Below are 24,719 nucleotides of genomic sequence, written 5' to 3'. Positions count from 1 at the left end.
CATAGGAAGGCTTCAGTCCGATGAGAAAACAAATCCATAAAAAAAGACATATTTATAACCATGAAATTAAGAAAGTTGGATGAAACCTATTTGTGAAATCTTGAATTGTCCATTAGTCAGTTTAAAATATCCAGGAGTAGTACAAACAGGCGTCCCTGTTAAATTTGTTAAATTTTGGAGAAGTAGGACAAGTTAAGTGGGCACTTTTTGTGACCTTATTAATATTTTCTCACCAATATTCATTAAGGCTATTATTTGGTCAGTAGACTGATGGTTTACTACATGTACAATGGTCACAAGTGGGAATTTTAGAGTCTCCAGCCAGACTGGACTGTTGTTTGATCTGGTACTTTCTCTTGTTATCAAACCAAAAACTGTTGAATTTTCAATAATGTTTTTACCTTCCTAAAGCCAATCGTTGGGCTTCTATAATCAGTTTTTATAAATTATCATTTGGGGAAATATACCTTTGAACTAAGACAGAAATTTGGCTATTTTTGTCCCTTTAAGGGCAGAATTCCTTGTGTAAATGTCAGCAAGGTAATTTTCCCTAGCTTCCAGAGATTCAAGTTTAGCATGCCCCAGGATCTCAATAATAGCTATGGTAGCAAGTTAAAAAGTATTACATTTAAATATTCCTGAACATAGGAGCTATTTAAAATTTTATTTTCACTGTGACTGAAGAAGTCATGCTGCTTTCACAGCACTCCCAAATCATGCAATGTTCCAAAGCATATCTATTCTCTGTATATAGTTACAGTTTTGTCTTTGTCTAAAGCAAAACTTGTGTAAAAGTCTATAATTCAGTCTGTTGGCCTGAAGTAGCCATAGGTAAAGATGCTGCCTGAACAACATCCAAAGGGACTACAATAGCACACCTAGCACAATATTTGCCTTTGAAATAAGTCTCATGAGTGAACCAAAATAAATCACTGTTATCCAAACTTCCTGTAGATCATCACAAAAAGCCAAGAAGTGGTCCAGCAGCCTTAAGCAGTTGTGAGGAATCTCATTAGTGATAGAGGGAAAAAGAGAAGCAGCGTAAAGTTTATTACAACATTAAAATGTTATTCGAGGAGCAGTTAACAAAAGAAATTCACAGGAGGTGAGGCTGCTGACTGAGAAATATTGAGTGTGATGAAAATTCAGGAGAACTTCTACTATATGAAGTACAAAATTGGCTAAGGGGAAACCCATCACAATTATCTTGGTGGCCTTAGCGAAAAGGGTGATGGGCTTTATGGCTCCAAGGTAAGGGGTTTTTCCTGTGCTACAGACAGTTGCTGGCTATAATATACTATAAATCATTGATGATCCCTATATTTTGGGATAAGTACCTCAACAGCAATTTCTTTCTTTCATTTACAAAAGGGAAAAAGGAAATCTTATAATTGGGATGCCTAAGAGTATGTGGGTTTATCAAACTCTCTTTTAAGGCCTTGAAGGCTATGCCATCCAGTTCTCCCAATACAGTTGGGTATAGGTTGTTACTGTTGAATAAAATATACAGAGGCTTGGCCATAAGAGAGAAATTTGGAATCTAACATTGGAAAAACAAACAAACAAATAAATGAACAAACGAGCTCAAGAAAACTTTGCAGTTAGTGCTTAGTTTTGGGTTTTGAGAACCTTGGGACAACATGAAATCTCTCTGGATCTAAGTGTAGCTCTTGTTCTGATATTAGGTGCCCTAAATATCACAATTATGTTTAAGCAAACTGCAATTCTTCTATGGCAACCCTCTAAGGCTAAATGCTTTAGCAAACAATGTTTTTTATTGCCTGGAGGTCCTGGACAAACCTCTACCTACCATCAGCCCTCAGGTTTTCTCTCAAGTAAAATGGGAGTGTTAAAGGGACCAGTACAAAAGATAATGAGATCTTGAGCCTTGTGATCTTCTATTATGGGCTTTATGACTTTTAATACTTGTAAGCTATTGACTGATTCTGGGAAGAGGAGATGAGGAGTCTATTTGAATATTAATGGAGGTACACTGTGAAATTTTTCAATACCAGTTGGAGATTTTGCCCAATAAGGAAAGTGGTAGTTTATTCAATGGGGACAAATAATCAATGTTTCCAGAATCAGCTTTAGTACCATCATAGATGGAACAAATATAAGATGTCAAAGAGTTATTTAATTTACTGGGTTGGCTTGGCTACTTTGATGACTACTGTCAAGTTCTAGGATTATTTCCCTCTTCCAAGAGAAAGAAATTCTGGCATAATACTTCTCTAAGAAATCTTGGCCTAATGAATGGATATGGTTGGAGAAACTAAGGAGAAAAGAGTGGGTATCTATCAAAGGGCCTAAACAAAAGGGAAAAGTTCAGAGACAGGAATTTTTGAAGTTCATTAGTGATCCCCACTATTTAAATATTTTAGTGCTCATAGACAGGGGATGTTATCTAGTAGTGGAGTTTAGCACCAAGAGTGTGGCTCCAGTGTCAACTAGGACTAGAAATGACTAATCTCCAATGTGGAGAAATGTTTCTACAAGCCAAATAAGAGGGAGGATTTGGAAGACCCCTATAGAATCTTGGAGCACCATCATTGAAAATTGAAGATCATTGAAAAAGCTGGTTAGAGGGCTGAAGGTATCTAAAGCACTTATATTTTTAACAATTTCTGTCCCAATATTCTGGCTGTTTGCAATAATAGCAGAAACTAGGAGGGTTTTTGTCTTGTTTAGGAGCCTTCATCGGCTGAATTTGATGATTAATAATTTTGATGGTTTTCCTCTTAGGTGATTCATCTAGACTGCAAGAGAATGGTTAATCTGGCATGGGCATAGTTTCCCATTTCATTCCAGGCCTTTTTACAAGAAGGGAAAGGTCCTGCTTCAATCTATTAATAATGTAAAGTTAAAATCCACCTGGATGGAATCAACACCTGAAGGATGGTCAGAATTTTCCTTAAAAATAATGTGAAGTTGATTGTAATATTTAAGAACAGTTTCATCATATTTTTGTGTGCAAGCCAAAATTTTTTTCCTATCAGTAGGCTTTAGAAAACCACTAGGGATTACTTGATGAAGTTACTTATTAATTGCTAAAGCCTAGTCATATATTAAGATAGTGGGCTGTTTTCTTGATTGTAATTCTAGAGACACTTCTTTTCTTGTGTGTGTGTCTTTTTGTCTTTTTAGGGCCGCAGCCATAGCTTACGGAGTTTCCCACGCTAGGGGTCTAATCAGAGCTGTAGCTGCTGGCCTAAGCCACAGCCATAGCAATGCCAGATCTTCGACCCACTGAGCAAGGCCAGGAATTGAACCCGCAACATCATGGTTCCTGGTCAGATTCATTTCCACTGTGCCACAATGAGAACTTCCTCTAGAGACTTTTCAAGATTTTTCCAATTAGTGGTTTTCACCTAATGCTTGTCCTGACTTTCACTGACAAGCATATAAACTAGCTGATATAAGTCAGAAAAATCAGGTTTTATCCTCAGCAAATATGTGAGAATCTTTGATAACTTTTGGAAAATCTTTGACTATGGCTGGCAATTCCGCTCTAATCCAGGGAGAAAGGACAAAGGTTTAGCCTCCAAATCATCAGAAGGCTTCATTTTAAAGGAATAGGTTCTGATAAATTTGGAGGAAAAAGAAGTGGGGGAGGGTTTCAGAGAAAAAAAATAGTGAAAGAATGGTATTGAGAGAACTGAGGGCATAGAGGAGATATCAACAGTAAAGAAGGGAAGGAGGAATATGATACTAGGTGTACATTTTGGCCACAAAACCAAAAAGGGAAAGACAAGATGGTGCTAGAGGCAGAGCCTGAAACAAAAGAGCCAAGGAATAAGAGCTTGAGGCTTTTTGAGCCATTTTATCTTTTTTATTATTATCATTATATATTTTTTTAGGGCTGCACCCACAGCAGATGTAAGTTCCCAGTCTAGGGGAAAAATCAGAGCTTCATCTGCTGGGCAGATCCAAGCTGAGTCTGTGACCTATACTGCAGCTTTCATAAATGCTGGATCCTTAACCCATTGAGCAAAGCCAGGGATTGAACCTGCATCCTCATGGATTCTAGTCAGGTTCATTTCACTGATCTACAATGGGAACTCCCTATTATTCTTTAATTATATACTTCTCTCAGTTAATTTTAAAATCTTAATTTGCAGAAGGGAAATTAAAGACTTCTGGTAGTATGGGGAAGCCTCAAATTAACAATTGAAATAAGGATTCCACTCAGTTTTGGGAACTTTTCAGCCATTGTAGTCCAATTTGGTATTAAGGAAATTACTTTGGGGATTTTGAAAGTACTGCATAATGGCCATTAGTATTCTAAATTGCCTTTTTCAAGTTGGTTCATTTAGTTAGAAATGCACAATTTTTTAAACATAAAATTGCCTGGAATCCTGGTAGGGGATTCATCCTCAAAATATTTAGATAACTGGAATCCCATTACTTAAAGATTTACCTTTAGAGTAAAAAAAATAAATTTCAATCAGCTTAAACAGCTTATAGCTCAAACAGTTCAAATAGTTTGCAACTCAAAACATCCTGCAAACAAAGTACCAACCTATTCTAAGAAAACTACTTGGTTTCAGAGAAGCCAGGCCAAAGGCTTTCCAGCCCATTTCCACAGAGCATCTCCCAATCCAAAGGAATAGGCCTGAAGCTGATAAACTGGCATATTTTTGCATAACAACTCCTAGTCCTGAAGGAAAGAGTTGAAGGCTAGCCAGTTTCAGGAGAAATAGCCTCTGTTTCTAAACGGAATGGGTCAGAACTTACCAGTTTCAGTTCAAGCAGTCTGATCTCTAGAATGGATGAAAGTGCCAAATGAATACTTGAATGCAGAACAAGGTCTTAACCAGAAAAAAAAAAAAAAAAAAAAAAAGAAGCCTTTAAATCGATTGTAAACAAAGCCTAGAGAGCTTCAAATGCACAGAAGCCATGAGCTCATATATATTAGGAAAGACTTACCTTCAAACTCCAATGTTGGTAAAAAAAGCAGTGTTCTATTGGGATTAAATTGTGAGCTATTGGGTTTTGTACCTGTTTGCTCACTAAGGCTGAAGCTTTCAGGTGTCTTCTCTGGTCCTCTTGTAGACCACCAAAATACTGATGTAAAACAAATGACTGACAGATTTTTCTCTAGGAAAAAAGTGAGTGTATTCTGAGTCAGCAGAGAACTGCTGTTTAGGGGTCTTCAACCATGGTGAGCCAGGGGCAAGTACTCTCATAGAAAGGAGAAAGAACACCTTTATAGAGGGTAAAAATAATTTTGGGGAGGTTTTATAGTAAAACAAAGAGTCCATGGATCTTGATTGGCTGAGTCCTTATCAGGAAAGAAGAGGAGTACTTTTTGCTGGGAACTGGGATCATCACAGATTATGAGAGCTCTCCCTTCTGGTCTCCTGACTCTGAAGTTCTGGTTCATTAAGTTTTTATAACCATATTGTGTTTATCATGATAGATCATACAAACATCTTAATTAATTTAAAAAGAAGTCATTGTATTTATTTTATCCTATTAATGATAAAAAATTACAACCTACCAAGTCCCTGATGCTTCAGGGTGTTAAGGATCCCAAGCTGTCACTGCTGTGGCTGTGGTTACTACTGTGGCATGGGTTCAGTCCCTGGCCCTGAAGCTTTTGTGTGCTGCAGGTGCATACAAAACAAAAACAAAAACAAAACAAAAAAACAAAAAAACCAAAACTACAACATACCAAAAATTTGGAATGCAGCTAAAATATTGTTTAGAGAGAAATTAATAAATTTTTCTTAGGATTAAATGCTTTACCCTAATATATAGTAAGTGGGAATTTAAACTCTTAGATATTTTTCCTTGTTTGTTTGTTTATTAATTTTATGGCCTCACCTGCTGCATATGGAAGTTCTCAGGCCAGAGAACTAATTTGAGCTGCAGCTGCAGCAATGACAGATCCTTTAACCCAGTGTGCTTGGCCCAGAGATGGAACCCACAGCCCCAAAGTTACCTGAGCCACAGTAGTTGGATTCCTAACCTGCTGTGCCTTGGCAGGAACAATAAAGCATGCATAAGTTTTGAGGCACTATAGCATTATTTAGTAAAATTGAGTATGCTTATGTTTGAGCAATCCCATGTCTGGGGAATACATTAAAAAACAAAAGAGACTCTTGCCAGGTGCATAAAGAGCTATATTTTAGTTTGTTCATTAGTGTAACTGGAGGTAACAGAGTTGGAGACAACCTAGGTGTAATGTACATTAAACTAAAGCTACACAATAAAGCATGCATAAGTTTTATGATAATATGCAGTGAAAAAGAAATAAATAATAGAAGAATACTGTAATTTAAAAACACATAAAAACAATATATTTCCACACATAGATCAATGTATCTGTATATCTATGTACTATCTTTCTAGATATAAATGCAGAAAGAGTATGAAAGATGGATTGGAAAGATGTATATCAAATACATTAACAGTGTGTGTCTATGAGAGAAGAAAAATAAGTTGAAGAAGGATGAAGAATCAAAACAATTTAAATTATCTTTTAGGAGTTCCCATCATGGCTCAGTGGTTAATGAACCCCACTAGCATCCATGAGGATGTGGGTTTGATCCCTGGCATTGTTCAGTGGGTTAAGGATCCAGAATTTCCATGAGCTGTGGTGTAGGTCACGGATGTGGCTTGGATCCACCTTTGCTGTGGCTTTAGTGTAGGCTGGCAGCTATAGTTCTTACTTGACCCCTAGCCTGGGAACCTCTGCATGCTGCATGCACGGACCTAAAGAAGAAAAACGACAAAAAAAATTTTTTTTAAATAAATTATCTTTTGGCAAACAAAGGACTGTGATGACAGTGTTTCATGAATTGAGTGTAAGTAGCATGGTTTTATAAACTGGAATTAAGAGAGAGAATAACATATTCTTGGATCTTAGTACATATCTTACACAAAATAAAATTATGAAGTACTTTGCTGCAATTTGCATTTCTAATATACTCCTTGAGTGATACTGATGCCTATTAAAATCTGTGAATAACTGCCATAGTCTATTATCTCAATCCCATGTTAACTATTGGTGTCATATTACTTCCCGAATTCCAGAGTTGCCCATAACACGTGCAAGGGTACACATGGAGCAAATCAAAAACGAAGTCTGCATAATATATATCCAAACATTAAATGTTATTGTTTTAAAGAAACATGTCATATCCACCTGTTATTACAAGTATGTTTTTTTAACAACTGAATGAAAAGTAATGAGTATTTTTTGGTTAAGTTTTTAGTGTCTTTAGTGTGTGTATGTGTGTGCACAGGTGCATGCAGATTGGGGGGTGGATGGTTGGGGCAGACTGATTCAATCTTATCCAAGTTGAGATCAATTTGGGTTTTTTTGTTTTTGTTTTTTTAAATTTGGGTTTTGTTGTTGCAATGGCTACCTTCATTGCATCACAAACTTTGAATTCCTCCAGCAGTGGTTCTCATGTTATTTCATAGCTTAGTGTGAGGTCTGGAATGCTAAAGTTTTTTTGTCAGTGTTTTTTCTCCACATTCAGCTTTCAATGGTTTGTAGACACCTGTGTCAATTGTGTAGGAGTCACTTTCTATGTTCGTATTGCCCTCTAGCAGTAGTCTGCTGTGGCTGATTACTCCGAGTTAGGCTCATGTTGTGAGTCAAAATGTCTTGGATCTTCCAACCCAACATTACTTTTACACTTCTTTGAAATAGATTGTTCAATTATATTCCATTTCTAAGCCAAATAGCACTGTTTTGGAAACCCTGAACTTTAAGTTTAGCTGCTGAGATTTTTTTTTTAATTACCTCTGAGATTAGTTCTAATTAGTTATCTCTGAGATTAATCACATTACAGTAAGAATGAATTTTGTACTTGCAATTCTAAATTCAAATAATATGTAATTTACTCATTCTATTGTTACTGTTCATATAATTTGTTTGATGTAGTATAGAATTAAATACATTTTCTCTAATAAAATTTCTAAATTCTGTTAAATTAACAATTTTGATCCTTTAATGACACCAATAAGCTAGCAACTTTAAATGTCTAAGCATTGAGATGGTTTTAGGAAATCAAGTTACATATCTGTGTTTGAATATTTTCAAATGAAGACTGAGCAGCTGGAAAGCAATATTGTGGATGACTTGGCCACACAACAATTTTTGCTGGAATGCATATAAAGCATATATTTGAAACTCTCCCCTACCTGCAATTCATCCACCCCGAACACAATAAAAATTTAAGTAGGAGACGTTTGTAACATTGACATGCACTGATGTTCTTTTTGACCATGCACTTGACTGATATGGGTTAAACTTGAGTATAGAATTATTTTCTGGAGTTCCCGTCGTGGCGCAGTGGTTAACGAATCCGACTAGGAACCATGAGGTTGCGGGTTCGGTCCCTGCCCTTGCTCAGTGGGTTCACGATCCGGCGTTGCCCTGAGCTGTGGTGTAGGTTGCAGACGCGGCTCGGATCCCGCGTTGCTGTGGCTCTGGCGTAGGCCGGTGGCTACAGCTCCGATTCGACCCCTAGCCTGGGAACCTCCATATGCCGCAGGAGCGGCCCAAGAAATAGCAAAAAGACAGAAAAAAAAAAAAAAAAAAAAAGAATTATTTTCTGATTTTACAAAATGTCAGAACAAGTATAGAAATACGCTTTTAAAGGTTTGTTTTAATAGAGTGCACATAACTTAAAATCTGTTTTGTTCTTATCTATCAAAAACATTTAAAAAATCATGCCTTTCCTTATAAGTTATTTATTTATTTTTGTTTCTTAATTATATCAGCTCAGTAGAAGACTCATTAGGAAGCACACAGTCAAATTAGAGACAATGCATAAAGTCAGCCTGATGTACAAAATTAGCAGATTCACAGTTGGAGATTAAGCATTAAGTGAAATGCCATGACACACTTGAATTTGTTTCTACAAAATAAAATCATTCATAACTATTTCAAATTGCGTCATCTTCTGAACAAATCAGCATTCCTTTATGATTGTCTAAACATCTGTTAGGAACTATAAACCACAAGCTATTTTTAAAGTACACATTGAAAAGACAAAATTCCAATGGATAACTCTTTCCAAGCATTTCAAAAGATAGTACTAACAATTATCCATCCACTCTAACATAGAGCAATATGAGTTAGCATTTGTTTCTTTTAATTTATTAGCTGTTTAAAATTATAAAGTCACATAGAGATACAATGAATTATGTTAAAGCCTACACACTTTCTGCCAACTCTTAGCAATTATTTTCCCTTTGTAAATAGGAAGGCAATCCACAAGTTATTTTAACAATTGAATTTATGTGATACAAAAAGAGCTAATTTTTGTGAGAAAAAATGTTAAAGTTTAAAATTCTGTAGAAGCGTACAAGCAACTAATTGTATTTGATTTATATATATTCGGTCATCCATATCAGATTTAATTGGTAATGCTTTAATCATATCATCTTTATTCAAAATTCAAATGACAAATAGAAACAACAACAAAATAATACTAAAGTGTATTGCCTAGAACCACAATAAAGGGAAAAAAAACACAAAATACTTGCAAAGGTAAAATTTTCTACCAATAAATACTAGCAAAAAAGGCAATAAATAGATACTACAATAAAATATGTCCATGTATATTCACATTAGCTTGAATATTTTAATTAAATGTAAAGTGATCTCATTAGAGGAAAGAAATCCAGGACTAATCTTCCATAGCATAAAAGTAAAGTAGAATTAGAGAGCAGTGTCTAAATGAGGTCACCTCTAATTAAAGAGGCATTCTATATTAATGTAATTTTTGATATAATTTTCTATTTGCCAAATCAACTAATCTCAAACTGGTATATTGGTTCTGTTCCTCCTAACAGTTTATTCTGTTACTTTAGTTAGTGTGTATATTATTACAGATAGGCCTCTTTTGTAGAGTATATGCACCTTGAAATTTGTATGTACTTTGTATAATGTTACGTATCTTCCAAATGTACCTAAAGATCTTAAGACAGTCACTAGTAAATGCTTTTGCACAGTTAACACTCCTATAATGAGAAAAATCCCCGATTTTCTTCTCATAATCTCTAAATTAAATACTTGAATATGAAAATTCCAAAGCAGTATATACCTAAGTTGTGTTTCAATGTTCACAAGTACAAATACTAGAATTCTGAGAAATTTAGGCTAAATTCTTAATATAGATCTCTATTTCACAGTTGATGGAAGCACTGATATAGTCACTATCAGTCTGAACAGCTCTTAGGATGGGTTTAAAAACTATTTGTCATAAACTAAATGCACAAATGATAGTAGAGTCTGGCAATACACTCAGAGAGCTTTTCTTTCTGTTGCACTTAAAATTTACATGTGAATATACACTTAGTCTCTGCTTGATGCACAACTCAATCTAGCAACAACAAATACTTATTTTTCTAAAGTTCTGGGCTCTGAGATGGAAAATCCAGCACAGAAAATGACTCTCAGTAGGGATACCTATAACTGCAAATAACAAGACCATATTTGCCACAAATCAGATCTGACAAAATTACATTTGGAGATACTGCAAAGTCAGTATGTAAGATAAGTCAAATTACATCTTTAGAGTTGTTGCTATTTGCCAACCCACATCATTTTTTTTGTTGTTACCTAGTGCCTAGTTATACTTTTCTCTTGGTACATATGGTGGGAACTCTATAAATACGGTTGAGTAAGTCAGTCCCTACTCCTTGTCTTGAGCTATAGCAAACTCAGTTCTAATCTGTAATTTCTCTCTCTCTTGACTCTGAAAAAGTATTCCGATCATAAGCTTTTTATTTTCCAGAAGCTTAATATTCTCCAACCCAGCCTTCACTATTCCACTGGTGCCACTCTTCACCATTTCTAATTACTCTCCCCCACATTTGTCTGACTGATCTTCATTTCATTATTCTTTTAGTCTCATGCATTTCACCTAGGATGTATACAGAAATATTTCTCTGATCTTCTGGAAAGAATTTATAGGCTATTTTAGATGTCTTTACATATTTTCTCATTTTAATAATAATTATGCCCTACAAGGAGAGTAGTCTACGCACCATAAAAGCACCATAGTGAGCCTAGTGTCTACCATAGTGTCACTCATAAGACCTCCTTTAAATTACTCATTCATTCACTCACTAATTTACTCCTCCTGGTTTCAGACATTTACTGAGCAACTACTGTTAATCATGCTAAGTGCTCCAGGGAATGTATAAATGACTAAAAACCATTTTTTTTCTCTCTAGTAAATCAATCTGAAAAAGACAGACATGTTCACGAATAACTACAGTATGCCAAATTCTATAGTAAAGGTTCGAAAAAGCTCTTTGGAAAGATAAACTTTCACCCTTTGAAGAAATGAGAGAAGACATCTCAAAGGAAATGTTATTTAGTTTGGCTGACAGATCAGAATTAGATTGCAATATATAAAAATTGTGAAAGAGCCACCCAGGAAAAGAAATAGCATGTACAAAGCATAGGGCATTGAGAACATGACAGGAAAAAAATTATTCGTAGCTAGAGCATGCAGTGCACAGGAAGTAATAATTGGAGATAGGGCAAATAAGTCAGATTTTTGCATTATTGAAAAAGGTATTATATGGCATACAAGAAATGTGGACTTTATTCTGTACATTGTAGATAGACAGTGGAGTCATTTTGTTGAGTGATGTCTATTACAAAAGATAATTTAAATGAAGAAGATATATTTTTCTAGAAAAAGTGACAAAATAATTTTGATCTTAAGCAAGACAATTATTGGCAAATGCTAAGTTGCAAATATTGTCCTCATAATAATTTTATTAGGCAAAGAAAAATGGTAATTAAGCAGTAATAAGGAATTTGGGTTAGAAACATTCACTGTGGAGAAAATGTGAGCAGAAGTAGAAAAGAAGGAAAGTGACATACAGGGATAATAGATGCAGTAATGGAAGAAAAGAGGGAAAGACAAAATGATCAAAGGAGATGCAACTATTGCTCATGCCCTGAACTTCACTGTTTCTTCTATCATTGAGTGTGGAATGTTTCTCAGGAAGACTTGATATTTCATATTACTAAGGCAACAGCCCAAAGATATTTAAGAATATCCTTACAACTCCCTTTTTTTAACCTAGTGTGACCCTACCAACAACATTTACAAGTATATTTATTTCAATAAGTACTTCTAATAAAAAAAAGTTACTATTATTACCCATGATTATTGAAGTACCACTATATGACAGGCAATCTGCTAAGTTCTTATATTATTTCAGTTAATTATTATAACCACACACCAGATTAGTTTTCATGTGCTTTGCTTTCTATCTAATTGGTTTCCAAGGACTCTGGGTAAAATACTAGACATGTCTATTGACTCTCACTCTCCTTTCCACACACACTGTCATTTTCTTTTTATGAGCCCTCATAGTTTTTCTCATAAACTACTATAATAGCTTCATAAATTATCTTTCTGCTATAGTATATTTTTCATATAACTGGAGATATTATTCTTGTGACAAAAAATTGACCAATCCTTTAATAGACCTACATTATTAAGCATATTACTGAGCCCTTCCAGCCTGTGTCAATAAAAATGAAAATATTGACCTTCATAAAAATAATTTATCTGTTTCTGTAACTCTAAAATAAAAAGTTGATATAAGACATTGCAATCCTGAAGAATATTTACACCAAGTATTTTTAAGAATTCTCTAAGGAAAGCTCACATAAAAACCCACAAATATTTTACTCTCATGCAATCTTTATTGTTTTGACAGGTTATGCTGTTATAGCCAACATAGAAGTCCCTTTTCTTAATTTTTTCTGTAGGCTTAGTTTCCTTACAGAAGGCTCCTCTACAATGCCTGGTTACTCTATTAGTTCCCTAGATATGCCTATACTCAAATGAAATCCAACACATGAACTGTTTTCCTATCATGTTAAAATTGGTTATAATATTAATGAATGAGACAACATGGCTGAGAACTTTGAGAATAGGTAAAATGTTTTAAAATATATATAATAAAAACTATACATATTTAAAGTATATAGGTCATATACTGAAATAATATTAGTATCATGGTGGCATAAGACATTCCTTCTTTATATCCCCCCTTTTCAGTGAAGTATTAAACATCTATCACAAACAAAAGCACCACCCTTGTGTGAGCTGTGGGATCCAATGCCATATGATGAGGCACCTTGGAGGAGACTTGCCCACCTTCATACTCAGTAATAGGCACGCAGACCTTGTGTGGGCTATAGAACTTAGAGCAGCAAATCTGCTCCAAATCTCTTGTTATAGGAAAAAGCTTGGAAAGTGTTCACCTGAGTAGATACCCACAGATGAGAGAGGAATTGCAGAAGTCCAGCTTTCTTGAGGGAAGATTCTACCATTGGAGGAAAAAAAAAAAAAAAAAAAAAAAAAAAAAGGCTTGGTTGCATTGGAGACAGTAAGAAGAATTTAAGAATTTTACCAGTGCCACTCTCCTCCCTCAAGACAACACTGCACTGGGCTGAATTATCACATGACAATGACTTCTCCAACAGGGGAAAAGGAGAGCAGTAAGTGCCCAGATTCTTTATTGGTGTGGGAGGCAAATGAAGAAGCTCATTTAATCCAGCATACTGAGGCAAGACCTCAACAACTGGGAGGAGGAAGGAGATAAAGAAAGAGGTGGATAAGAATATCAAAGGACATTAAAAGGACTTGACTGGGCTCAACAGGAAGTCCACCCACAAGACTCTGGGAGTACCATACCCAGGAATCTCCCTAACAGGTCTACAGAGATTCCATATCACCACCACCATCACCATGGTGGTTGCTGACACCACCCGACCACCACCACCACCCTGCAGCTGGCTTCTTGTGAGTACTTCTGAGTATGCTAAGGACAGCAAGCCCCAGTAGACACTGAGTGTGCTCAGAAAACAGGCCAGGGTCTGAGAGTAAGGGAAAAAAAACATAAACTGAATCTATAGCACCACCTTCTGGAAAACAAAAGAGAGAATTCCAATAGCCAATCTAGTGAGTTGTAAAAACCAGAGACAGTATAAAAATTTAATAACTCTGACACAGGAGGGAACAAAAAGAGTAGAACAAGAGTACCATACAAAGGCAATGAAAACCTCAGAAAATAGCAGCACCAACAAACAGAACAGCCCATCTAAAGGCAACTAGCAAATATTTTAGAAGGAATCTGCCTCTTCAAATGTGAAAGCAGCAACACAAAATTATAAGGAAAAAGAAAAATCACAAAAACACATCATCACCAAAGGATAATAATTCTCCAGTAACAAAACTCAGAGGCACATACTTTTGTGATCTGATAAAGAATTTAAAAGAGCTGTTTTGAAGAAACTAAATGAGCTAAAGAAAACTCAAGAAGACAATTTAACAAAATTATAAAAGCCATATTGGTTCAAAATGAGATATCGCCAGAGAGGTAGAAATCATAAAAAAGAACCAAGCAAGCACTCTGAAACTGACGAACAAATGAATGAAATGAAAAAAAATATATATATATATATCTGAGAGAGAATCTGCCGTAGTGAAAATAGACTAAGTGAGTTAAAGGATAGGAATTTTAAGACAAACCAATTAGAGGAGAAAAATAAAAAAGAGAAGAAAGCCTACATAATCTATGGGAATCCAGAAAAATATGCCAAATATTAGAATAATCGATATTCCAGAATTATAAAAGTGAAAGAAAGATGCAGAGAATGTATTCAAAGAAATAGGAGGAGTTCCCATCATGGAGCAGCAGAAACAAATCTGACTAGGAACTATGAGGTTGCAGGTTCAATCCCTGGCCTCAATCAGTGGATTAAGGATCTGGCATAAGGATCCTTATGCCGTGGCTGCGGCCCTAAAAAAAAAAAAAAAAAAAAAAAAAAAAAAAAAGGAAAGAAAGAAAGAAATAATAGCTGAGAACTTCCCAAACCTGGGGAGAGCCCTGGACATCCATGTTTATAAAGCTAATCTATCACCTTGTTATATTAGTTTTAAAAGACATTCTCCAAGACACTATAATGAAACTCAAAAATCAAATATAAAAAAAAGAATTCTTTAAAAAAAAAAGAAACAGGGAAAATGTGATTGTAACCTACAAGGGAAACCCAACTAGGATATCAGCAGATTTTCCAGCAGAAACTCCACAGGGCAGGAAGGAGATAGTGGAATGATATATTCAAAGTGTTAAAAGAAAAAAAAAATGCTACTCAATAAAATTTTCTCCATCAAAGTTATGCTTCAGATTGAAGGAGCATATGATAAATTCTATTAAGATGGCTGTTCTCTTGCTTTCTGTACTCCCCCTTCTAAGCTGAAAGTTAAGCAGTAGCTACCTGTGTGATCAGCTCAACCCCTAGCTAACAATTTTTCTAGCCCTGGGACCAGAAGAGTTCCATCAACAGGCCATCAATAGGAAACGGTGGCCCTGGCAACAATTGCTAACCCAAAGAGCTGTGATGGGATGTATTCACCAGTCTCTCTGGCATCCAAGGAGCCCTTCTAATGTCACACCCCCATAACTTATAGCCTCCTCTTCCCCTGTGTAGTGAAGATTGCCAATGAGTCCTGCCTGCCATCAGCCTTACATGGTGGGATGTCACTCCAGGAACTTTGCCTTATGAGATACCCTATGCAATAAACCATTGATGTCTCTGTTGTTGAATCTAGGTTCTTTATTTAGTCTAGCAGCTGTGCAATTGCAAAGTTTACAGGATGGCAGGGAAATTTGTACAGCACTATGTACAATAGCCAAGATAGGGGAACAACCTAAATGTCCATCAACAGAAGAGTGGATAAGAAAGAAGTGTTACATATACACAATGGTATATTACTTAGACATTAAAAGGAAAGAAATGATGGCATTTGCAGCAACATGGATGGACCTAGAAATTATGCTAAGTGAAGTCAGTCAGACAGTGAGACACCAACATCAAATGCTATCACTTACATGTGGAATCTAAAAAAAGGACACAATGAACTTCTTTGCAGAACAGATACTGAATCACAGACTTTGAAAAACTTATGGTTTCCAAATGAGACAGGTTGTGGGGTGGGGGAGGTACTGGGGGTTTGGGATGGACATGCTATAAAATTTCGTTGTGATGATCATTGTACAACTATAAATGTAATAAAATTCATTGAGTAATTAAAAAAAGAATGTTACCTGAAGAAGAAAAAAGAAAGTATGCCCCAAATGGAAAACACATTTTAATAAATTTTGTGGGGGCATAGGCCCTATAGCCAGGGAAAATTTTAATCCATCAAATAATAATTATGTTTGCCAGGGAGCTGGGAAAATGCAAGTGGCCACCTTGAACTTCCCATATTCCTGACTGTTCGATTTAGCTATTGTTTACCCATTTTAAATTCCCTGATTTAACAGTAGACAGTTGCTATGTTATAAGGACATCAGGATGGCAAAACCTTGGCAATGAGAGGTTAATTTTCCATAGAAACGGAATAAACTTTATCTACATGTACTGTCTTTATTTGACAATGTTCCTCTTGTAATTTAACGTGTAAAGTAATCCCAGTTAGTTTACTGAGATGCCTCAGGGGCCCTCTGAAGCATCTCAAGTTAGCCAGAGGTAAGAGGAACTTTAACTAGACTTTGATTGTTGGAAAGTTTATTAAAAAACATCAAAAAGTTATAAAGTACTTGGTCCAATAGAATCATAGATCACTGTGAAATAATACGTATTTAATCAAAACAACAAAAGCTCTTAAAAGCAAATATAAGTCACTTAATGGCAAAGAAAACCAATTTCTTAGAATGGCAGCATTCTAAGAAAACATCATAAAAGAGATACCAAATTCAAATTCTGTACCAGATTAATTCTCATTCTCATAACTTTTTACTGAAAACACACATCTATCTCTTTAAGTAACCAGGAACTGTTTTTTATATCTAGACTCTGTAGATTGGCAAATATAAATATGAATAATTTTTAAAAAGCATGTACTTTTTATAGAAAATGCCTCAGTGTGGCACCAAACATACCATAAATTTCCCTGAAAAATGAAGATAATGTTCGGTAATTAATGTTTCAGTGTCTTATTTTATTTGGCAATGATCCAGCTATTCAATAAGTTTCCATCACTTAACTTAGTTCAGCAAAACTCTAAATTTTTACATTACCAAATATCTGGAGATATCATTCTGAAGTAGATATTTCTATAAATTTCATTCCTAAAATTTACCCAAAAGCTCTTATTTCGTTTATATTTAATTTATTTAAGAAAATTTTATCATGCCAAGTTATTTTTCTTGATTTTGTAAAAGATATAACAAGATATTATTATTCTACTAAACCTTAGGTTCAATAAAGGTGTTATACATAAGGTTGATGATTCTAAAGGCATATTTATATTAATTATATTGACAGATTAATTTTAATTTTAAAACCAGACATTAATTTAATATTAAATAATTACAATTTATGTGAACCTAGGATTAATTCTCACCAGACATCTTATGTATCTCAAGAATCCGTGTAAGTGCTTAATATCCTTCAAGCCAATTAAGTAACGCTCTTTTATGAATTAATTTTGGCAATGCCATACATGTACAATGAACATGTAGATACATACAAACATGCAAAACAGAGGCCTCATAGTTTCTACTTCAAAGTAGTAGTAAAGCAATACATAGTGAAAGCTGAGGTGAAGAGAAAGTAGAGTTTATTGAGATAAGAGATGCTGCAAGGACCTCTTGATTATCAGGGAGAGCCAAACCTGAGCACATGGTCATCTTGGTTGCTATAACTCAGGAAGATGAGAGATCTGTTATTTTAGAGGTGTCTTCAGTGGGGCTAACCAGTTTTTTTTTTCCCCATTTAAAATCACAGTCATGGCAGGAAAGGATGATGGATTATAGAAGCTAAGGAATAGTCCAGCAGCTAACAGATAGTCTCTGAGAACTGGGTTCCCTAAGTCAGAGAGATACCTGGTTCAAGGGCATTCGCATGCACCCCTGTGAAGAATGGGCATCTTTAGCCTCAACAGGTGAGCCTTTTCACAGGGTGACAAAGGGATTTGGGGACCATTCTGGCAGGCTCGAGAAGGTCAAAGTTGCATAGTTTGAGGAATCTCCAGATGCCCCTCAAAACTCCAACTCTGGTGTAGAATGTCCCCTAGCCAGCTAGCTTGATGGGCTACCCACTGGAAGGTTTAATACTGGTCTGACTTCTCCATGATAAACTTGAGAAGATGGGTATGTATACATTATCTTAGGCTACATTTTTCAGCCTAGGTGGTGTCATCCTGCTGGGAGGGGGCCATAGTGGCAGTAGACTTAGCCCTGGCCCAATGTCCTTTCCCTTGACAGAGGGAGCATGGTTTGTACCATAGGAGGAGGAGGGATAAATTGTCCTGGGATGCCCTGAGGTTTGGATAAGAAGACTGAGGTTTTGTTCAAAGATAGTTTCCATAGACAGAGAAGGAAAGCAGTGAGATTTCTTTAAAATGGCTTGGGAGAGGCAGTTTCCGCAAGGTCTAACTCAAAGTGACAGTACCAGGAAGAGAAGGCTAGGGAGAAGTAAGGAAGAATCCTCACTCATTTAGACAACAGTTACTAAGGCAGTGAGCTATGGAGGCTTCAGAACACATCAGGGTGTAGCCCTGGCCAGAATTCGTTAGTTGCTCCCATAGCTATCCACCCACTCACAGAGGGTTCCAGAAAGAGGTGTAGGAGAGAGAAAGAGGAGAAAGAAAGGAAGGGAGGAAGGAAGGAAAGCAAGCACAAATGGCAGTTACAGACAGGCTAAGTGGGTTTTAAGTTGTCTGGAGATGGGCAGGCTCCTGCTGAGCTTTCGTTCACTGGGAGGAGTAGGAGCAGGAGGGAATGGAATGGTGCCAGACATCCCCAGGAATTTCTGCTAGGAGACCTGCCTGTGGGTGATAGGAGAAGAGAAGAGCATGTGCTTGGAGAGAGGGGAACGACCTGGAGAAAAAGGTATCCCAACCCTGGCTGGAGCTTCAGAGGTGCAAAAACGCAAACCTGCCCCCACCTCCAGATATGGCATGCCACACCCCGAAGAGCTGGTACTTCTACAGTGTGAGGCAGGCACCTTCTGCAGCCCTGGGCATGACCTGCCCCCAAGCAAGTGCTGGAGCATACATTCCTGCCTTCCAGAGCCAAGGAGTACCAGGAAACACAGTGGGCTGGCCCACGCCATGGCATCAGTGGGAGCAGGCCTGGCTGGACCGTGGGTGAAGGGAGCCCATAGTAGCGGAGGCCCCAGTCCACCAAGGCCTGGTCCCTGGTTCACCCCGCTGTGTTCTGCGTGGACAACTGGGCAGCTGCAGCCAGCGAGAAAGACAGACAAGATGGTGGCAGCAGTGGTGAAAAAATAATCTCAGAGAAATCCCCTACACGCCCCTCCCCATGCATAGCATGTCATAGATGGAAAGCAGAGAGCAGATGATTCTCCAGGGGGGATCCCTCTAGAAAGCGAGGATTCCAACCTACATCCAAGTCACACTGCACTATTATTACGATAGAATTTGTTTCAGAATGATAAAATTAGAGTTTACTTGGTCCCCACCTGGCCATAGTAAAGCATTGAAATGGCGGGTGTTTTACAAATTTATTAAAGTGCACATACATTTTCAGAGAAAGAGAGCACTCTTGTGTGAGTAAAAAGAGGTTCCACCCCACTTTACAATTGTTTTTATATCCTCATGCGGGGTACCTTTTTTGCATGAGGAACAGGTATATAAATGCAGAGTGGGAGTTCCCATCATGGCTCAGTGGTTAACGAATCCAACTAGGAACCATGAGGTTGTGGGTTTGATCCCTGGCCACGCTCAGTGGGTTATGGATCCACGTTGTCATGAGCTGTGGTGTAGGCTGCAGTCACAGCTGGGATCCCATGTTGCTGTGGCTCTGGCATAGGCCTGTGGCTACAGCTCTGATTAGACCCCTAGCCTGGTAACCTCCATATGCCGTGGGTTCAGCCATAGAAAAGACAAAAAAAAAAGTAGAGTGAGGAATGGGCAACATTCCTTCCCTAGTAGGGAGTGAGCAGCCCAGGTTTCTTGAGGTGGGGGAAAAGGCATTACAATGAGACATGGCCCAAGGTATTTGGGTTTAATCTCCTTGAAGGGTACTTTAAGACTATAACACCAGGACCAGTTGACATTATAGGCAAATTCTATCAAACATTTAAAGAAGAATCTTTAATGTTTGATAGAATTTTCTTTCTCAATCTTTCTCAAATTCTTCCAAACAGTTGAAGAAGAGTGAACACTTCCAAACTCATTTAATAAGGCCATTATTATTCTGATATCAAACTCAGAGAACACTACAAGGAATGAAAACTATAGACCAATATCCTTGATGACTATAAATACAAAAGTTTCAACAAAATATTATCAAATTTAATTTAAGAACACATTAAAAATATTATATCCCATGACTAAGTGGGTTTTATCCCTGGGATGCATAAATATTTCAACATATGGAAATCAATAAATTTGATACACCACATTAATAGAATAAATGATAAAAATTATATGATGATTTTAATAGATGCAGAAAGAGTATTTGACAAAATACAACATAATTTCATGATAAATACCCTCAATGAATTGGGTATAGAAGGACCATACCTCAACATGATAAAGTCCACATATTGCAAACCCATAGTTAACATACTCAACGGTGAAAACTGAAAGTTTTTCCTCTAAAATCAGGAATAAGACAAGGGTGCCCACTCTCACCAATCTTATTCAACATAATACTGGAAGTCCTAGCTAAAACAATCAGGCAATACATAGAAACAAATCACATCCAAATCAGAAAAGTAAAATTGTCATTATTTGCAAATGACAGGATATTATATAGAGAAAGCTTTAAAGGTTCTGTCAAAAACGTATTGATCAACAAATTCAGTAAGTTTCAGGATATAAAATCAACACACAGAAATCAGTTGCATTTCTATACACTGACAACAGAACATTTGTAAAAACAATAAAGAAAACTATCCCATTCAAATACTTAGGAACAAAGAAGTGAAAGGTCCGTACAATAAAAACTGCATAACTTTAATGCAAGAAATTAAAGACTACACAAACAAATGGAACACTATCCCAGGTTCATGAATCAGAAAAAAATATTATTAAAATATTCATACTACCCAAAGTCATGTACAAATCCAATTCAATTCCTATCAAAATTCCAATGGTAGTTTTTCACAAGAAGAGGAAAAAAAATCCTAAAATTTGTATGGATCCACAAAAGATCTTGAATAACAAAAACAATCATGAGAAAGACAGACAAAGAAACATCATAGTTTCTAATTTCAAACTATATTGCAAAGCTATAAAAATTAAAACAGTATAGTATTGGCATGAGAATAGACATATAAACCAATGGAGCAGAATAGAGAGCCCAGAAATAAATATATGCATTTTTAGTTAGCTAATGTTTGACTAGGAAGCCAAGAACACTCAATGGGGAAAGGAAAGTTTCTTCAACATATAATGTTAATAAAACTGTTTAACTACATGAATTGGACAGCTATCTTACACTACTCACAAAAATTAACTCAAAATATAATAAAGACTTAAACATAAGAGCTAATACCATAAAACTCCTGGAGGTAAACATAGGTGGTAATCTCCTTGGCATTGGTCTTGGCAATGATGTTTTTAGATATGATACCAAAATCACAAATAACAAAAGCAAAAATCAACAAGTAGGACTCAAACTGAAAAGCTTCTTTATGACAAAATAAACAAAACAAAAAATGAAAAAAAAATCCACAGAATGGTAGAAAGTATTTGTAAACCATATACCAGATAAAAGGTTAATATCCAAAGTATATGAACTCATACAGTTCAATTATAAATAACAAAATCCAGGTAAAAAAATGGCAGAGGAATTAAGTAGAAATTTTTCCAAAGATAGTCAAATGGCCAACTGGTACATGAAATGATATACAACATCATCAGAGAAATGCAAGTCAATATCACAATGTGATATTGCCTCCCACTTGTTAGAATGGCTATCATGAAGAAGGCAAGAGATAACATGCATTAGGATATGGAAGAAAGAGAATCCCTGTCCATTTGGTGGGAATGAAAATCCTTCCATTTATGACAACATAGATAGACCGTGAAGACATTACACTAAGTGAGATATTTCAGGCAGAGAAAGACAAGTACTATATGATATCACTTAAATCTGGAATCTAAAAAATCAAACTTGTAAAAACAGAGAGTAGAATAATGATTACCAGGGGCTAGGGGTTGGGGAGATATTTTTAAGGGTATAAACTTGCAATCAGTAGAAAAATAAGTCCTGGAGATCTCATACAAAGCATAGTGATTACAGACAACAAACTATGCTATCCATTTCAAACATGCTAAGACTAGACCTTAATAATTCCTGCATAAAGAAGAAATGATAATTATGTGATGTGGCAGAGGTGTTAGCTAATTCTTTTTTTTTTTTTTTTGTCTTTTTTTTTTTTTGTCTTTTGTTGTTGTTGTTGTTGCTATCTCTTGGGCTGCTTCCGTGGCATATGGAGGTTCCCAGGCTAGGGGTTGAATCAGAGCTATAGCCACCGGCCTACGCCAGAGCCACAGCAACGCGGGATCCGAGCCGCGTCTGCAACCTACACCACAGCTCACGGCAACGCCGGATCGTTAACCCACTGAGCAAGGGCAGGGACCGAACCCACAACCTCATGGTTCCTAGTCGGATTCGTTAACCACTGTGCCACGACGGGAACTTCAGGTGTTAGCTAATTCTAAGGTGGTAATTCTTAATGAAACATATAAGTGTATCAAATCAACACACTGTACACCTTAAACTTATACAAAGTTATGTCAATGATACCTCAATAATTAAAAAAGAGTGGATCAAGAAGATGTGGTACATATACACGAAGGAATATTACTCAGCCATTAAAATGAATAAAATACCAGCATTTCTAGCAACATGGATGGACCTAGAAATTATCATGCTAAGTGAAGTCAGCCGTACAATGAGACAATAACATCAAATGCTTTCACTGACATGTGGAATCTGAAAAAAGGACAGACTGAACTTCTTTGCAGAACAGTGCTGACTCACAGACTTTGAAAAACTTATGGTCTCTGGAGGAGACAGTTTGGGAGGTGGGGGGATGTGCTTGGGTTGTGGAATGGAAATCCTGTGAAATTGGATTGTTATGATCATTATACAACTACAGATGTGATAAATTCATTTGAGTAATAAAAAAATAAAAAAACAAAAAAATAAACAAAATAATTAAAAAAACAAAAAAAAATAAAAAAACAAAAAAATAATTAAAAAACAATTACCTTGCATCCAAATACTTTATATATATATATGTATATAGATACACACATATGTGAGTATATATATATATATATATATATATATATATATATATTGCAATATTTGGATGTTACCAAGAGATGAAGGCTGAAAATGAGAAGATATGGTGTCCTTCTGATTGTTTTAAGGAAAATTGATACTCATCCTTTCACAAAGGTGTTTAATAGGTTAAAATTTGAATTTCAGAATGACAAAAGCAAATTGGCATGCTAAATATTAAAATCTTTCTAAGGAAAAAGTTGAAGAATACATAGAAAATTTCAAGGTGGAATTTGATAAATACATCAATGTAGAATTTTCTCATGAAGAAAACAGGTGTGGGAAAATTTAATCCAGTGTCTCTTGTCCTTAAATTGTGCTTACCTTTCAATTGTAATTTAGGGGTAGGATTTTTTTTAATGTTTAATAGATCTGTTTTTAGCTAATTAATGATGGAATAAGCTGCTACACTAATTTTGTTCATTATTTACTACAGTCATTAAAACTTTAGAAATATATATATATATTAGTAGTATTTTTGCTGACTTGCTGTGGTAGATCAGGTATTTCTGAATATATTAATGTATGTATCATATGTTTGTATTATATGTACTTAGAATAAAGACAATAAAAAACACTGAAATGAAAGATGAGACTCTTATACACATTTTATACACACAAATAATAAAAGTGTCATCAACATAATTCCAAAGAGATTTTATGATAATATATAACTCAGTCAGAATGAGATGTGTAAATTAGATCACTTAAAATTCAAGGGTTCTTAATCAATTTAGTTTAAGAGCTTCACACTGTATCAACTGAAATTTAGCAAAAATTAGTTAAAACACTAGAAACAAGTTTCCCATCAATTCAAACCAAAATTACCAACACTAATATATTTTAAGGAATAAAGAAATTGAACGAAATACTCCACTTATAAGAAAATGTTTCTGAATGTACAAAAGGAAAACACCCAAGACATTCATTTGCATTTGTGTCTTTTGAATAAATTTCCCTTGAGATTGTTTATAAGTTATAATTTATTTATAAGAGTTTTATTACATTCCAACTACTATAGCAAAATGCCATAAACAGGTATCTTATAGACAAAAGAAATTTATTTCTTACAGTTCCAGAAACTGGGAAGTGCAACATAAAGGTGTTGGCAGATTCAATGTCCACTGAGAAGCTGGTTCCTGGCTCATAGATGGTCATTTTCTCATTGTCTCCTCACTTGGTGGAAAGGGCAAAGGAGTTCTCTGGGGACTTTTTTTTATAAAGACACTAAACCTCATTCATGAGAACTTTACCCTCAGAGCCTAATCACCTCTCAAAGGCCCTACCTTCTAATACTATAACATTAGGGATTAGGATTTTAACATATAAGTTTTTGTAACATGTAAATATTCAATCTATAGCAGCAAGAGAATAGATTCTTT

This window comes from Sus scrofa, chromosome X, assembly GCF_054392235.1.
Source record: "Sus scrofa isolate SSC_HxYL_T2T_F1_AM1 chromosome X, Sscrofa_HxYL_maternal_Yorkshire_Landrace_v2.0, whole genome shotgun sequence".
NCBI lineage: Eukaryota > Metazoa > Chordata > Mammalia > Artiodactyla > Suidae > Sus > Sus scrofa.
This window is presented reverse-complemented; position numbering follows the sequence as displayed.